Source organism: Schistocerca cancellata, chromosome 2 (assembly GCF_023864275.1).
Source record: "Schistocerca cancellata isolate TAMUIC-IGC-003103 chromosome 2, iqSchCanc2.1, whole genome shotgun sequence".
Taxonomy (NCBI): domain Eukaryota; kingdom Metazoa; phylum Arthropoda; class Insecta; order Orthoptera; family Acrididae; genus Schistocerca; species Schistocerca cancellata.
Genome location: NC_064627.1, coordinates 1,120,693,664 through 1,120,711,895, shown reverse-complemented (window position 1 = coordinate 1,120,711,895; position 18,232 = coordinate 1,120,693,664). Strand labels below are relative to the sequence as shown.

At 41.7% G+C, this 18,232-nt stretch overlaps 1 protein-coding gene across 1 annotated transcript in view; it reads right to left on the bottom strand.

Moving 5' to 3' along the window:
* LOC126150116 (leukocyte elastase inhibitor-like) overlaps positions 1-9,103 on the bottom strand; it is a 160,056-nt gene extending 150,953 nt beyond the window's left edge. Inside the window, exon 1 of the mRNA XM_049915854.1 lies at positions 8,972-9,103. The gene's annotated coding sequence lies outside the window, so the exon portion shown is untranslated. The remainder of the gene's footprint in view (positions 1-8,971) is intronic.
* Between the last annotated feature and the right edge of the window lie 9,129 nt (positions 9,104-18,232).

The following is an 18,232-nucleotide window of genomic DNA, read 5'->3' as shown; positions in this document are numbered from 1 at the left end:
CTTAAAAGGGAAATGGATAGGTTAAAGTTAGATATAGTGGGAATTAGTGAAGTTTGGTGGCAGGAGGAACAAGACTTCTGGTCAGGTGAATACAGGGCTATAAATACAAAATCAAATAGGGGTAATGCAGGAGTAGGGTTAATAATGAATAAAAAAATAGGAGTGCCGGTAATCTACTACAAACAGCATAGTGAACGTATTATTGTGGCCAAGATAGACACCAAGCCCATGCCTACTACAGTAGTACAAGTTTATATGCCAACTAGCTCTGCAGATGACGAAGTAATTGAAGAGATAAAAGAAATTATTCAGGTAGTGAAGGGAGACGAAAAGAAATTATTCAGGTAGTGAAGGGAGACGAAAATTTAATACTCATGGGTGACTGGAATTCGACAGTAGGAAAAGGGAGAGAAGGAAACATAGTAGGTGAATATGGATTGGGGCTAAGAAATGAAAGAGGAAGCCGTCTGTTCGAATTTTGCACAGAGCATAACTTAATCATAGCTAACACTTGTTTCAAGAATCATAAAAGAAGGTTGTATACATGGAAGAATCCTGGAGATACTAAAAGGTATCAGATAGATTATATAATGGTAAGACAGAGATTTAGTAACCAGGTTTTAAATTGTAGGACATTTCCAGGGGCAGATGTGGACTCTGACCACAATCTATTGGTTATGAACTGTAGATTAAAACTGAAGAAATTGCAAAAAGGTGGGAAATTAAGGAGATGGTACCTGGATAAACTGACAGAACCAGAGGTTGTACAGAGTTTCAGGCAGAGCATAAGGGAACAATTGACAGGAATGGGGGAAAGAAATACAGTAGAAGACGAATGGGTAGCTCTGAGGGATGAAGTAGTAAAGGCAGCAGAGGATCAAGTAGGTAAAAAGACGAGGGCTAGTAGAAATCCTTGGGTAACAGAAGAAATATTGAATTTAATTGATGAAAGGAGAAAATATAAAAATGCAGTAAATGAAGCAGGCAAAAAGGAATACAAACGTCTCAAAAATGAGATCGACAGGAAGTGCAAAATGGCTAAGCAGGCATGGCTAGAGGACAAATCTAAGGATGTGGAGGCTTGTCTCACTAAGGGTAAGATAGATAAAGCCTACAGGAAAATTAGAGAAACCTTTGGAGGAAAGAGAGCCACTTGTATGTATATCAAGAGCTCAGATGGGAACCCAGTTCTGAGCAAAGAGGGGAAAGCAGAAAGATGGAAGGAGTATATAGAGCGCCTATACAAGGGCGATGTACTTGAGGAAAATATTATGGAAATGGAAGAGGATGTAGATGAAGATGAAATGGGTAGATATAATACTGTGTGAAGAGTTTGACAGAGCACTGAAAGACCTGAGTCGAAACAAGGCCCCGGGAGTAGACAACATTCCATTAGAACTACTGACGGCCTTGGGAGAGCCAGTCCTGACAAAACTCTACCATCTGGTGAGCAAGATGTACGAGACAGGCGAAATACCCTCAGACTTCAAGAAGAATATAATAATTCCAATCCCAAAGAAAGCAGGTGTTGACAGATGTGAAAATCACCGAACTATCAGTTTAATAAGTCACGGCTGCAAAAATTTACAGACGAATGGAAAAACTGGCAGAAGCCGACCTCATGGAAGATCAGTTTGGATTCCGTAGAAATGTTGGAACACGTGAGGCAATACTGTCCGTACGACTTACCTTAGAAGAAAGATTAAGGAAAGGCAAACCTACGTTTCTAGCATTTGTAGACTTAGAGAAAGCTTTTGACAATGTTGACTAGAATACTCTCTTTCAAATTCTAAAGGTGGCAGGGGTAAAATACAGGGAGCGAAAGGCTATTTACAATTTGTACAGAAACCAGATGGCAGTTATAAGACTCGAGGGGCATGAAAGGGAAGCAGTGGTTGCGAAGGGAGTGAGACAGGGTTGTAGCCTCTCCCCGATGTTATTTAATGTGTATATTGAGCAAGCAGTAAAGGAAACAAAAGAAAAATTCGGAGTAGGTATTAAAATCCATGGAGAAGAAATAAAAACGTTGAGGTTCGCCGATGACATTGTAATTCTGTCAGAGACAACAAAGGACTTGGAAGAGCAGTTGAACGGAATGGACAGTGTCTTGAAAGGAGGATTTAAGAAGAACATCAACAAAAGCAAAACAAGGATAATGGAATGTAGTCGACTTAACTCGGTTGATGCTGAGGGAATTAGATTAGAAAATGAGACACTTAAAGTAGTAAAGGAGTTTTGCTATTTGGGGAGCAAAATAACTGATGATCGTCGGAGTAGAGAGGATATAAAATGTAGACTGGCAATGGCAAGGAAAGCGTTTCTGAAGAAGAGAAATTTGTTAACATCGAGCATAGATTTAAGTGTCAGGAAGTCGTGTCTGAAAGTATTTGTATGGAGTGTAGCCACGTATGGACGTGAAACATGGACGATAAATAGTTTTGAAACTTCCTGGCAGATTAAAACTGTGTGCCGGACCGAGACTCGAACTCGGGACCTTTGCCTTTCGCGGGCAGGTGCTCTGCCAACTGAGCAACCCCAGCACGACTCACGCCCCGTCCTCACAGCCTTACGTCTGCCAGTATCTCGTCTCCTACCTTCCAAACTTTACAGAAGCTCTCCTGCGAACCAAGCAGAACTAGCACTCCTGAAAGAAAGGATATTGCAGAGACATGGCTTAGCCACAGCCTTGGGGATGTTTCCAGAATGAGATTTCCACTCTGCAGCGGAGTGTGCGCTGATATGAAACTTCCTGGCAGATTAAAATTGTGTCCCGGACCGAGACTCGAACTCGGGACCTTTGCCTTTCGCGGGCAAGTGCTCTGCCAACTGAGCTACCCAAGCACGACTCTTGCCCCGTCCTCACAGCCTTACTTCTGCCAGTATCTCGTCTCCTACCTTCCAAATTTACAGAAGCTTCGCAGGAGACGCTGAAACAACTGCACGAAGTGTGCGTTTGTGACATCAGTATGAGTATCTATCTTTTCCAGGTCACCACCTACATCATACTCGCCGTCCCTGTAAAGACTATTCTCAGTTACACCCACAATCGCTACCTTATCCTCTTTCGTAAAATTCCTATATAACTCCCCTAAGTTAACATTCACCTGAGCCAACCTTGCACTGGGCTTCACAGTGATGCCGACCTGTTACTCACTCTCCAACACTTCCTGTAACTGCTGGTCTAAACCTCTGCAATGTGAACTACCTAATCGCATAACTTTCTTCTTTCTATGCGAAACTGCAACTGTCTTAGGGTCCTTATCTGCTGAGGTCTGCTGCATGTTTCCTACATCTACAGCTACAAGAAGTTCCTCTATACTAAACTCTGACAGTTCGTCAAATCTGTTGGTGGTAGCAAAGCACAAGTGTCTAAATATCTCCTCCTCCCAGCTGCCTTCTTACCAACTGCCAGTTCCCATTCCCCAGCGCCCTTCACCCTCCTCATTCTATTTAGTTCCATATTTGCATTTTTCGACTGCACCTGAAGGGCACAGATCTTACGCTCCTGCTCCCTATTACTTATGTCTGCCACTACTTCTGCATTTCCAGGAGAGGATATCTCTAGAACTCCCATTGGCTTCCCCACTGCATTCTCCCAATGAAAATACACTACTGGTCATTAAAATTGCTACACCACGAAGATAACGTGCTACAGACACGAAATTTAACCGACAGGAAGAAGATGCTGTGATATGCAAATGATTAGCTTTACAGAGCATTACACAAGGTTGGCGCCGGTGGCTGCACCTACAGCGTGCTGACATGAGGAAAGTTTCCAACCGATTTCTCATACACAAACAGCAGATGACCGCCGTTGCCTGGTGAAACGTTGTTGTGATGCCTCGTGTAAGGAGGAGAAATGCGTATCATCACGTTTCCGACTTTGATAAAGGTCGGAATGTAGCCTATCGCGATTGCGGTTTATCGTATCGCGACACTGCTGCTCCGTTGGTCGAGATCCAATGACTGATAGCAGAATATGGAATCGGTGGGTTCAGGAGGGTAATACGGAACGCCGTGCTGGATCCCAACGGCCTCGTATCACTAGCAGTCGAGATGACAGTCATCTACTGGTTACTAGAAGTAACAGACTTTAAAGAAAACAAGTTACAGATACAACAACAAAAATCTGTTCACGATTGTCCTATCTGTACTTCCCCTGAATCCGCCATAGCTCTACTACCGTCTTTATTTCTGTTGTAATGTGACAAAGGGAATGGTCAGTGGACCACGCAGTAAAGAGGTGCCATTTCGTTGCCGGTGTTAACCTCGTGACTGTCTTTCACGCCGAGTGAAAGCAGTAAGGCTGCATGTGGCTGCCGATAATTCGCAATTTTTTCGTTCGTTGTAATCATCTTTCCCACTTCCATATGCCATAGATATTGTTCATAGAGAAAGAGTAGCAAATACGAACATTAATTGTGACTGGAGCCAATATCTTTCCCAGTTACATCTAGACATATCAAGATACAGAAGTTACTTCATTACTCAGTGTACAAAATACCAGTTGAATTCAAACATTATACCTATCAGCCTTTCCACTTTTCTCCCTTCTCTGGTCTCCCCCCCCCTGCCCCCCCCCTGCCCCCCCTGCCCCCCCCCTCTCTTTTAATGAGCTTGCATTGCTAATTTTTCTTCAGTATCAGTATGAATAAAAGAAGCTCTCATTTCCTGATAGAGCTAACACGTAAGCAAGAATTCCCGATCAGCGACACTGTTTCAGCACTCCAGCTGATACAGGCATTGTTGAAAAGATATTAAGATCCAATACAGATTATCTGTGAATCAACGCCACGGCGCCTCCAAAGACTACCATGCTCAGGCAATAAGAAGTTGAAGGGAACTATAGAGGGATGCAACGATGGCTGTTTCCTCATATAAGACACCATTATATTCATAAAAGTCCAGAAAACCTTTAACAGTACGGTAGCTCACCAGGACGTAATACTAATTCTGTAGAGATGATGTGATAATACACGTTTTCTTGTCATACTGATAACCTCCAGGTTGCCGAGCTTGCAGCCGATGGGATGTTATCACACTTCTCGGCGATGTCAACTGTTTCCTTGGCTGTCTTCCTCAGGTTGCCGTATCAGACCCGGATCCCCGCCTCTTCCAAGCCGAGTTCCGCTGTCCTTGCACTCCTCAAGGACACTCACGAAGTTTCAACTTGCCACTTGTTTCAGTCCACACATTTCAAGCTCCGCAGAGTCTACCTCTATTAGACAGGATACAATGTCTAGTTATATGTAAGCACAACCTGAGGGATATTACTGGTATGGCCTAGTGACAAGGTAGCCTCAGCATTGGAGGTAACAACTGTCAATTTCAAACTTTGAGTGAATCGTCACAAAGTGCCATCTAAGGAAGATTTCGAAATATCGTGAGAAAAATAATAAAATACTCTCGGTTGGAAACTCGTAAATCTGGAATATTTCTCTCTACGTTATCTGAAGTTGTATAGTAGTCAGAGAGTGACAGAGAGGTAGAGGAAGAGTCAGCCAGTCATTCGGTGACTCACAGAGATCGATGGAACGTAGTGATTGAACAATTGTTTACTAACGTATTCTCGGGTACCATACTTGAGTAATGAAAAAAACTTCAAGACCTTGCTGATCTCAGTCTCATTAACGTCTTGAGTGAAGGAAACAAGAATAAACCAACCTGATGTCAAAAGGGATGCTGCCGGCGTACTTCCTGAGTATTTCACATGAGCAAAACAGGATTTTTTAGTGTTTCTGTTAAGTCGGTGTCGAAATAAGTGCGTGAACAAAGAGGGGCAGCTGGTTGTAATTCTCGTCTGTCAATTTGGCGATTACAGCACATGTCGGGAAATAATATTAACAGTGTACGTTGGGAGAGCCCATGGATGATGTATGGGTGTTTTTATATCGAAAACGCACGTCTTTAACAGATAAAACTGGTGCGTATATTCTGTAAGTTTGTACGTATATTCTGTAAGTTTAAACAACTAGTCATGAGAGTTCGGTATGGCTACAGCATTGTTACGAGTATGTAAACAACAGTAGTAGGGAGGTAAACAAAAAGACGAGATATCAAAACGTGTAATTTTTAATGACGTAGTTGGCGATGCAACATGGAAATCAGAGTAATTTTCAATTGGTGATGTATACGTCAACCTGCTTAACATCGGTTGCACTGTATTGGTGTCCAGTGATATCTACACCACACCAGAAAATATTAGAGGAAACAGAAATGAATGATGTGCGAAACATACACGAAGATTTTATGAGGCATGTTATCGTTCTACGTATAATAAGGGTATAGACTTTTGTATTCCAATCGCCACCTTTGCTCATTAAATTCCCGTAGCATGCTGCCCATAGCAGTCACGTGTATACTGCCTTATGTGTGTAACACTTCACACCAGCGCGACAGTAATTTACAGAGGGATTGGGGTGTTACAGTGGTCGTAGTATTATCACACCAAATGGGCAAATTAAAGTGGCCAAACGAATAAGGAAACGGCTGCCTTACTTAAGGATGGGTATGCACACAGTTTTGCAAGGTTTACATGTGCACATATGAGTATGGCGGTGTACGTTGTAAATAGTCAACATTTGATGCAGTGTTTCCTACTAAGCGTTTCCATGCTCAACACCTCATCGTCATGCACAAATGTTTAACATTTTTAGATCTGACCACAGTGTAGTAGTGTTCTGATGTTTTGAGTGCCATGTATTCCGTAGGTCGGCAGAAATGTAAATATAATAACGCCAACGCAGACGTTAACCCAAGCAAAAATCGAGAAGTATTGTATTGATTATATATGACATTGTGAAATGAGTGTTGGACTCGCACATGAAGTGCTCAACCACAACAAACTTTGGTGACACTCTATCAAGCTGCCACAATAAGCTCAAAGTTTACTATTTCAGTAACGAAAGATATTCCACATCAGCTGCAGTCGTAATCCTGTGATTAAGCTGAACTCTGCGTTGTATTTAATTTCTCGGTGACAACAGCCTAGCAGCATCGCGAAAGTGCGACAGTGGAATTTGAAGAATTTGAAGTGGTAAAATCGAAACTTTGAATCCTTATGTGAGGCGTGATTGGTTCGTTTTGTTGGTAGAACACTACGCCACAGCTAGATGTACGCCTTTAAATCTCAGAACGTATATTGTGTCTTCACATTTTACATATTATTTACACCGCGAATACTACATCTTGAGATAGTTATGCTTATCTTTGCCGACTAATGGGAAACAGGAAATGTAGATGGTATGTGCCAGACGGTGAGGTATAAATCGTTGAAACACGTTGCATTAACGTATTGTGATTTGTTAGATTGCAGAACCTGTTATTTTTTCAATATACTTAAAATAATGTGCTCTCTAAGGACAAAAAAATTTTATGTGATATAGAAAGCCTATTGTCTGTGATTATGAAGCGAAATAACGAGGTGTGGCTCAAATGGCTCGGAGCACTATGGGACTTAACATCTGAGGTCATCAGCCTCTAGAACTTAGAACTACCTAAAGACATCACACACATCCATGCCCGAGGCAGGATTCGAACCGGCGACCGTAGCGGTCGCGCGGTTCCAGACTGAAGCGCCTAGAGCCGCTCGGCCACACCGGCCGGCTAACGGGGTGTGTCCAGGCAGAAATACATTCGTGTGGAAGCAGATAGAACAAAAGACATGTTTACAACAACAACACTCTCTAGCCACTGAAGATAACAAGACAGTTATTCGACCGAAATGCACCGTAAACATCAGTGTCAGTGTGGGTGAAAGGAAGTCATGAACTCACAGGAAAAAAGAAAGATTGAGACGAGATGTAGGCTACGAAAGCACATCGGAAACATTTAAATGTAAAGTGATCCGAAAGCAATACATATAATGGGGAAAATTTTAATTATTAGCACATCATAAGAAGAACTATGGAACACTGAAAAATAACTTAGCTTACGAACAGGAAACTTTTATAAAAAAGAAATGGAAGACAGAATAAAATGTAGTGAGAAAATTAAGAAGTAAGTAGGGTGTGTAAAAGAATGTAGTTATGAATGTGGATGTTGAAATAGAGGTAAGAAAAAAAATTGAACTGAAGGAAGTTTGTGGGAGAAAGGGTAAATCTGAACAGGCTGCTTAAACGTGTTCTATAGGTGACCTGTAAGAAAAGGTGAAAGGCATACGAATGTATGTGCCACATATGAGATAAGAAATAGATAGCTGATGATGCCAGAATGATGGGTCACTGCAGTCTTGATGTCATTTCATGGTACTGCTCTGCTTGGTGTTCAGACAATGCTTTTGGACCGCACTTTTCTCCCCCCAAAATGCTGCACCATTGTTGTGTAGGGAGCCATCTTACAGAAACAGGTGATGGGGGAGGGGCAGGAAGCTGTATGGCAGGGGAAGCCACAGTTGGGACCAACACAAAGCCCCTGGCCAAATCTCCAATATTTTTCCACTGCTCTGTTGGAATGTCAGTTGGAAAACCCTGGAAAGGTGTCCAGATTCGAAAGCAATACATATAATGGGGAAAATTTTAATTTTTAGCACATCATAAGAAGAACTATGGAACACTGAAAAATAACTTAGCTTACGAACAGGAAGCTTTTATAAAAAAGAAATGGAAAACAATAAAATGTAGTGGGAAAATTAAGAAGTAAATAGGGTGAGTAAAAGAATGTAGTTATGAATGTGGATGTTGAAATATAGGTAAGAAAGAAAATTGAACTGAAGGAAGTTTGTGGGAGAAAGAGTAAATCTGAACAGGCTGCTTAAACGTGTTCTGTAGGTGACCTGTAAGAAAATGTGAAAGGCATACGAATGTATGTGCCACATATGAGATAAGAAATAGATAGCTGATGATGTCAGAATGATGTCGAAACGTATCGTGCCAATTTTTCGTTGTTTCTACTCTTTCCTTTACTTTTAGTACTACTCGCACGATGGAGGATATATGGCTTCATAGGCTTGATAAATCAGACGAGAGGATACCTGTCTTGCTGCGATGGCTGAGGCTTTCGTGGGGAAGTGGTGAGTCGTTCCGCTCCCAGGGCTGACACCTGCGCAACGTCGAAGCTTCCGTGGGCGACTAAACCGTGAGGCGTGCTGCACGCGCTCCGCCGGCCGGCGCGTGACCGAGACTTTAATCGCAGTTTCTGTGGCACGGCGCCTCCCCCCTCATCCCCCCCTCCACAGTCCCGCGCGCTAACAGACCACTCCCCCCCCCCCCTCTCCCACAGTGCGGAAAGCGCGGACGCCGCCTCGCGGAATTGCAACGCCGCTGCCGCTGAATCGCCTGGGACGCCGTGGGTCCTGGTGCGCGACATACGCTCGCGTGAGCCGCAGAAGGTTACACCAGAAATGCCTCTCGTCTTCGACTAACCTCAACTAATGCTTGTTCGTTGTAGCTCAGTGCTGCACCGTTACGTGTGGGTCTTTCGCACGCTGGTAGCCTGTAAGACTCGTGCTCGTCGTCCCGACGGAAGTTACCTGGAGCCACTGACGTCACGAAGCTGTGAATTTCCCGGAGAGATACTTTTCGTCTTCCAGCCCATTGTGTTGTCGACAGGTTCGTTTGCTGGTAGGGCTGCTTTGTCAGTCAGTGTGGCTGACTCACGCAAAAACCACTAGGGGAAACACCGTATGCAGCGAACGATTTACGTTCGTAGAAAAAGAAAGTAACTGCTGTTATGGCACTGAACTCCACACCAGTGACAGCTGGATACCAAGACAAAATAGGAGTAGGTCGCATAATACTAGAGAGATATTTATTTACTACGAAAACATTACGTATTCAGACGTTGTTATTCAAATCTTTATTTACGTAGCTAGTAGTTCATTGGATAGGAAGAGCATTTATAAAACATTGTACATATTTCGCTTGTTATTATACAGTGGGATGGAGAAATGTTTTCATACCTCCGTAAGCAGAATAGTTATATCACGCACCAATTATAAGGGGGCGCTAGAAACCTTTTGTACTGAATCCCGAGCTCTACATTTCACGACAACCCGTCATTAAAGAGCGCTGGCTTTCTATCATTATCGTCTGTACATCACTGTGAGACTGTTGAAACAGACGATTAGAATCCTTGAATGAGATCAAGCATAAATGTATATTTCACATTTTGCTACAGATCTATTAGTAATACCATCATCGGCTATGAGATGTGAAACGCTATACAATTAAAATGATCAACGATTCCGCTTTTAGTAGTAATAGGTGAGTTAGGTACATCTCAAGCATTTGTAGACTTAGACAAAGCTTTTGACAATGTTGACTGGAATACTCTCTTCCAAATTCTGAAGGTGGCAGGGGTAAAAACACAGGGAGCGAAAGGCTGTTTACAATTTGTACAGAAACCAGATGGCAGTTAGAAGAGTCGAGGCACATGGAAGTGAAGCAGTGGTTGGCAAGGGAGTGAGACAGGGTTGTAGCGTCTCCCCGATGTTATTCAATCTGTATATTGAGCAAGCAGTAAAGGAACCAAAAGAAAACTTCGGAGTAGGTATTAAAATCCATGGAGAAGAAAAACTTAAAGGTTCGCCGATGACATTGTAATTCTGTCAGAGACAGAAAAGGACCTGGAAGAGCAGATGAACGGAATGTACAGTGTCTTGAAACGAGGATATAAGATGAACATCAACAAAAGAAAAACGAGGATAATGGAATGTAGTCGAATTATGTCGGGTGATGCTGAGGGAATTAGATTAGGAAATGAGACACTTAAAGTAGTAAAGGAGTTTTCCTATTTGGGGAGCAAAATAACTGATGGTGGTCGAAGTAGAGAGGATATAAAATGTAGACTGGCAATGGCAAGGAAAGCGTTTCTGAAGAAGAGAAATTTGTTAACATCGAGTATAGATTTAAGTGTCAGGAAGTCGTTTCTGAAAGTATTTGTCTGGGGTGTGGCCATGAGTGGTAGTGAAACATGGACGATAAATAGTTTGGACAAGAAGAGAATAGAAGCTTTGGAAATGTGGTGCTACAGAAGAATGCTGAAGATTAGATGGGTAGATCACATAACCAATTAGGAGGTATTGAATAGAATTGGGTAGAAGAGGAGTTTGTGACACAACTTGACTAGAAGAAGGGATCGGTTGGTAGGACATGTTTTGAGGCACCAAGGGATCACCAATTTAGTATTGGAGGGCAGCGTGGAGGGTAAAAATCGTAGAGGGAGACCAAGAGATGAATACACTAAGCAGATTCAGAAGGATGTAGGCTGTAGTAGGTACTGGGAGATGAAGCAGCTTGCACAGGATAGAGTAGCATGGAGAGCTGCATCAACCAGTCTCAGGACTGAAGACCTCAACAACAACGGGTGAGTTAGGATGTACTTATGTTCCGAGTAATGTTCCCTTATTCGTGGAGTGTTTGAATAGTCCCAGAGAGATTTGACGTTCGTGTAGATTCAAAGGACTGGACAGGGTAACAAAACACAGGAAACACGTCATTTATCACGGTAGTAGTGCTTTAGTTTCCGCAGCAAACGATACATTATTTGTATTATTCGTATTTTCTCATTTTGCGTTACAGTCCTTAATTCAGAGACGTGTCCCGTTTAGAGGAAGAGCATCGTTAATGACATCAGTCTTCGTGGGAAACGGTTACATATTTGGAACTTTGTATTGGGTTATGGGTACATCTAAATGTTGTTTCAATTTTCGGTAGAAACCCCTATGGATGACAGCTGGGAACTTAGTACAACAGAAACGTAAGCTAGTAGATCACGTAAGATTGTGAAACACGATGGTGGTTTAAAAATGCAAACGAAAAATGTTTTGTTTTACTACATTGGAGCACTGAGGCTGTGAAAATTCTAATTCATCAACTCGACTTTTGCGCTTTATGCGGCAGGGGATTTTTGGGTGGTTCCCGACAATCTGCTTATTTCCACAAACAAATGTTTACTTATTACTGCTGTCCACTTGTATGTGTATGTAACACATGGTTCATTTCGGACGTATGCTCCCAGCTATTGACGTTTCCAAGGCATCAAGTATCTTTTGTACAGACACTTCGATAGCTTTATCTTTCGCTGTAGAAGAAAGAAATGAAGAGAACATGACACTTTAGCGAGCCTTAGGAAACCAAATGCTCAAGAGACTAACTGACAAAAGTGCAACAATGAAAAGCGATGGTTCTCTGGCTAAATCGACCTAGCATTCGATTGAAGTCATTCAGAAAAATAATAATGCCACAGTGATTAAGAAAATGGATTTATTTATTGTTTAAATTTCTTCTTAAAAGAGAGCTAGTGTACTTACGTACATACTCTTTTATCATGCGCTTCTGGTTGGTAGTCATGATGCTCTCTAAGCCGTGTAAAACAGCTGAAAAACTTTTCTTGTGGCCCTTACGCTTCGACGCCCATTGTATATAAATACTCAAAACACAATTCTCAGTGGTCATAACGTACGCCTTCTAAACGCCGAGTTACTGAAATGTGTTCAGCATGTAGCTTTTGTTTGGTGCTTCATTTATGTGGATGCCGAGTGCGCCGTTAATTTCGTGTTTCATTGTGAGGATAATTAAAGGTTAAGGTTATTTCCGGAGCTTTGTTCCATGCGATGAACAAGGCCGTTTCGGCGGTGCTAACTCAATGTAGCGGTGCAAAACACGGCTCTGGTGCAAGTCGCGAAATACCTAAACAGTAAACATGCGGTGTTGAGAGAGACGGACTCGAGAAAGATTAATTTTATTTCACTGTCAAAAACACGGACACAAGCGAGGAAGCACAGTTATAGGAGACATGAAGTAATCTGTCTTATCGTTACCGAAGCAACCATTTCACTGTTGGCTTTGAGTGGTTAATAGGAAAGTAAATCATTTTAGGTGAGCCCGGAGAATCATTTAAGCCTCAATCCACCTGCAAATGCGGTCAATGTCCTGTGTATTGGATCGCGTCACTCGGAGTAATTCGAGTGAGCAACCAAGTTCGAACTTGAAAATGAGGTGAAGACTTAGGTTTTATGACTGCTGAACCTAATGGAAGTCATAACTTTACGTCAGAAGTTGCGGTGGTTACATAACGCGACGCCAAAGAGTAGTTAACGCCTCTAGCGCTCAACAGCATTTACGCTGCACGCGAACATAAACAAGCCGGATGGCCTGTTGTTCTGTCCCTATGGCCTAGCGTTGCATAGAGAATAGGGTGGACAAATTTAGTCACAATTTAATAACGTGTTTTATTGATTTCACTCCTATTAAAATACGGGTTAGAACACCGAAACTTACGTGGTTAACGCTTATTTTTGGAAATTTCGAAATTTGTGGTAAGTTCCTATGGGACCAAACCGCTGAGGTCATCGGTCCCTAGGCTTACACACTAACTTAAGCAAACTCACGCTAAGGACAACACACACACACACACACCCATGCCCGAGGGAGGACTCGAACCTCCGACGGGGGCAGCCACGTGGTTAACGCTTATCTAACACTGTCACTATTGTAGGTAACTGGCATAATTTATTTCAAAGCTACCTCGCTCGTTCTGGCATAGTAGCAGAGAAAAGATCTGGAACTGAAAGGGTGCAACATGGCTGGCTAGTTAAGACAACGACATCGCGTGTGGGATGAGCAGCTTTGTAATACTCGTATAAACAGAGTAAGCTATCTTTCTTTTACGTAGATCGATTGAGGAGAATTCTGGAATGACTGTTTTGAATCATCGTCGCCCAATCAGAGCTGGTTCATCGCCAATAATGACATTACTATCACCTGACCGTTAACTAATATTGCTTTCCTTTCTGAAGCAGAATCGATCTGAAAGTCTAGTAATTTTATTTATTTATTTATTTAACCTGATCAGATTAGGGCAATCAGGCCCTCTCTTACATCGGACCAGTGTTTCACACATGCAGCATTTCACACATCAGAGTTACATCATGACAATACTTTAAATAAGAAAATTAGATTACTCTAGTCACAATATGAATAAAGAATAATGACTAAGACCTAATAAAGTAAGTACTGGCAGTATTTTTACGACAGGTACTATACATACAAATTATGATAAAAGTAATAATAGTTACAGGAAAAAAAATTAAATAATAATGATAAACATGAGAAAAATTGGCAATAGTAATGAAGATTTGTGCAGATGTACATTAATATCTTGGTGTGTAAAGTAGATGTTTACTAGTAGAGCGAGTTTTGGGGGAGGGAGACTTAAGGAGGGGGAAAGAGGGAAGTAATGAGGTGAAGTGCATTCGTGTACAAAGGAAATCATTACTGTTGCTTAAGTAGATACGTCATTAACTGTTTTTGAAGCTGGATATGTTTTTAAGTTCTCTAACATACCGAGGGAGGTTATTCCAGAGTCGGGTTCCCGCTACTGTAAAGGACTTGGAGAAGGCGACTGAGCGATGCAGCGGAACAGAGAGGATTTTATTATGGTGGGAACGTGTGTTTCTATCATGTTGTTCAGACATAAGCGTTAAGGACGAGGAGAGATATGAGGGACAGTGTACATTTATAAGGCAGTAGATGAGACAGAGTGTATGGAAATCTCTGCGTTTGTCTGCACGCAGCCAGGACAATTTTGCATATGCTGGTGAAATGTGATCAAAAAGTCGAATGTCACAGATATATCGGACACAGGCGTTCATGACCAGTTCCAGACGTCGCGAGTTTTCCTGAGAGAGGCCTTGAAGGATAATATCACTCAAAGAAGACGTTTTACATCTTAGCTCCGGTGGAACGTCTTTGCGTGTAGTCTATGGCGCACAAATGGAATTTTTTTACTTCTGAGAACAGTAGGCGTAATATGGCTCCAACTCCAACGGATACAATACACAGCTAAAGTCTGTTGAAGCGGAATGGACATCTCTAAAAAGTGCCATCACAGAAGTTGGTAAAGTAAACATAGGTACAAAGAGGGCAACTGCAAAGAAACCATTGGTAACTAAAGAAATACTTCAATTGGTCGATGGAAGGAGGAAGTACAAAAATGTTCTGGGAAACTCAGGAATACCAAAATACAAGTCACTGAGGAATGAAATAAGTAGGAAGTGCAGGGAAGCTAAGACGAAATGGCTGCAGGAAAAACGTGAAAACATCGAAAAAGAAATTATTATCGGAAGGACAGACTCAGCATATAGGAAAGTCAAAACAACCTTCGGTGATATTTAAAGCAAGGGTGATAACATTAAGAGTGCAACGGGAACTCCGCTGCTAAATACAGAGGAGAGAACGGATAGGTGGAAAGAATACATTGAAAGCCTCTATGAGGTGGAAGATTTGTCTGATGTGATAGAAGAAGAAACAGGAGTCGATTTAGAAGAGATAGGGGATCCAGTATGAGAATCAGAATTTAAAAGAGCTTTGGAGGAATTAGGATCAAATAAGACAGAAGGGATAGATAACATTCCATCAGAATTTCTAAAATCATTGGGGGAAGTGGCAACAAAACGACTATTCACGTTCGTGTGTACAATGTACCATCTGACTTTCGCAAAAGCATCATCCACACAATTCTGAAGAAGGCAAGAGTTGACAAGTGCGAGAATTATCGTACGACAAGCTTAACAGCTCATGCGTCCAAGCATAGTTTACAGAAGAATGGAAAAGAAAATTTAGGATGCGCTAGATGACGATCCTTTTGTCTTTAGGAACGGTAAGGCCAGGAGAGAGGCAATTCTGACGTTGCGGTTAATAATGGAAGCAAGACAAAAGAAAAATCAAGACGCGTTCATAGGATATGTCGACCTGGAAGAAGCGTTCGACAATGTAAAATGTTGCAAGATGTTCGAAATTCTGAAAAAAGTAGGTGTAAGCTACAGGGAGAGACGGGTCATATACAATATCTACAACAGCCAAGAGGGACGATCAAGAGCGAAGTGCTCGTATTAAAAAGGGTGTAAGAGAAGTCTGTAGCCTTTAGCCCCTGCTGTTCAATCTGTACGCCGAGGAAGCAATGATGGAAATAAAAGAAAGGTTCACGAGTGGAATTATAGTTCAAAGTGAAAGGATATCAATGATACGATTCGCTGATAACATTGCTATCCTGAGTGAAAGTGAAGAAGAATTAGATCATCTGCTGAACGGAATGAACAGTCTAATGAGTATAGAGTATGGGTTGAGAGTAAATTGAAGAAAGAACAAGGTAATGAGAAGTAGTAGAAATGACAACAGCGAGGAACTTTAACTTCAGGATTGATGGTCAGGAAGTAGATGAAGTTAAGGAATTCTGCTACCTAGGCAATAAAATAAGCAATGACGGACGTAGCAAGGAGGACACCAAAAGCAGACTAGCAATGGCAAAAAGAACATTCCCGGCCAAGAGAAGTCTACTAATATCAAATACCGGCCTTAATTTGAGGAAGAAATTTCTGAAAAAGAACGTCTGGAATACTGCAATGTATGGGAGTGAAACATGGACTGTGGAAAAACCGGAACAGAAGAGAATCGTAGCATTTGAGACGTGGTGCTACAGACTAATATTGAAAATTAGGTGGACTGATAAGATAAGGAATGAGGAGGTTCTGCACAGAATCGGAGAGGAAAGGAATATGTGGAAAACACTGATAAGGAGAAGGGACATGATGATAAGACATGTTTTAAGACACGAGGGAATGACTTCCATGGTACTAGAGGGAGCTGTAGAGGGCAGAAACTGTAGAGGAAGACAGAGATTGGAATACATTTAGCAATTAATTGAGGACGTAGGTTGCAAGTGCTACTGTGAGATGAAGAAGTTAGCACAGGAGAGGAATTCGTGGTGGACCGCATCGAACCAGTCAGAAGACTGATGCAAAAAAAAAAAAAAAAAAAAAAAAAAAAAAAAAAGAATGGTCTGTAATTTGCTTCGGTGTTTCATGTATTGCGTTTGCTGTTTCATTTCGTTGGTTGGCTCAGTGTAGGACGTTCAACATTAAGATTATTGTTAATGAACAAATGAGTATGAAATTTTAAATCTTTTGCTTTCAACAATAATAGCGAGACATATAATACTTTTGCATTGGTCACTCATAGTGGTATGCAAGTTTTAAAAGACTTTCTCAGATAAATGTGGCTGCCTAACTATCATCATGAGAAAGAGTTGCCTTTCTTTCGCCGTATAGAGTACAATTAATTACTTGAAGTGTGTTTCACTGGAAACATACTTCATCACAATACAGAAACGGTTGTAATCTTTCGATCTTGAACTAGCTTATGATTGCATATGGCATCCCCGGTTCCTTCCTAACCCGCAGATCTGTGTTCCTCTCAATAACCGTGTTCACCTTGGCGCTCTTTCCATCAAACATCAGGGCTGCGCATCCACACTGCTACCCTCTCCATTTCAACACTCTAACTTACTTAATTTTTACACATATCTCGGCATCCTTATCTTATCACAAACAATAGTTAATTACATTTACCGCTTATCCATGCTCTCTTGATTGGATACTCTAACTATCAGGGTTAAGAGTGAGAAATGCTACGAACTGTATGAGTTCGATAGATTTGGTAGAGTTCTATAATCTCAGTCTGATGAAAGAATTGGCGAAATCCTACTGATGGAATAATGAAGATATCAGTCCGACTCCACCTGATTCTCTGATACTTGCTTCTCTAGTCCCGGCTGACGAACCTCTTAACTCAAGAGAAATTTCCTGTCACCATGACCGTGGCAGTGTCAGACTTCTAGTCGCGCAGGTGTTCGTACCGAAACTTGCTGTGCAAATGCAACTGGAACATGTGGGACAAGAGACAGATGAATGCCAACGTCATTTAGATACGTTCTTCAAAACACAACTGAAATTTAAAGCAACTTTTCCATTATGAGAGCCTCTATTCCACAATGTTGGACTGTCAGTGGAAACAACACTTTTGTCCCTAGGAAGAAAGAAAGAGTAGAGTTAAACGTACCGTCGACAGCGCATTCATTACAGACGGTTTACGAAAGGATGTGGAAAGAAATCGGTCGTGCTCTTTTCAAAGGGATCAACCCGGCATTTGCTTGGGGCGTTTTACAGAAATCATGAGCTGTAGTCCTCCCGAAAGCGTGGAAACCACTGAACCACCTCGATCGTTGACACATACTGGTAAAGATTTAACATGAAGAAATTTCTTTAGCTGGCGGCTTGCAGAATTATATTTTACAACTACATACAATCAAGTTGATACAAGGTAAGATAAAATGCTATGGATCAGTACTAGCAGATATAAGTGTATGTATAGGAAATAATGAAACCTAGAGAACAAGCATTAGCTAATAGAAATTGAGATACCCAGCTTCCATCACTGTTGGATATCCAGAGACT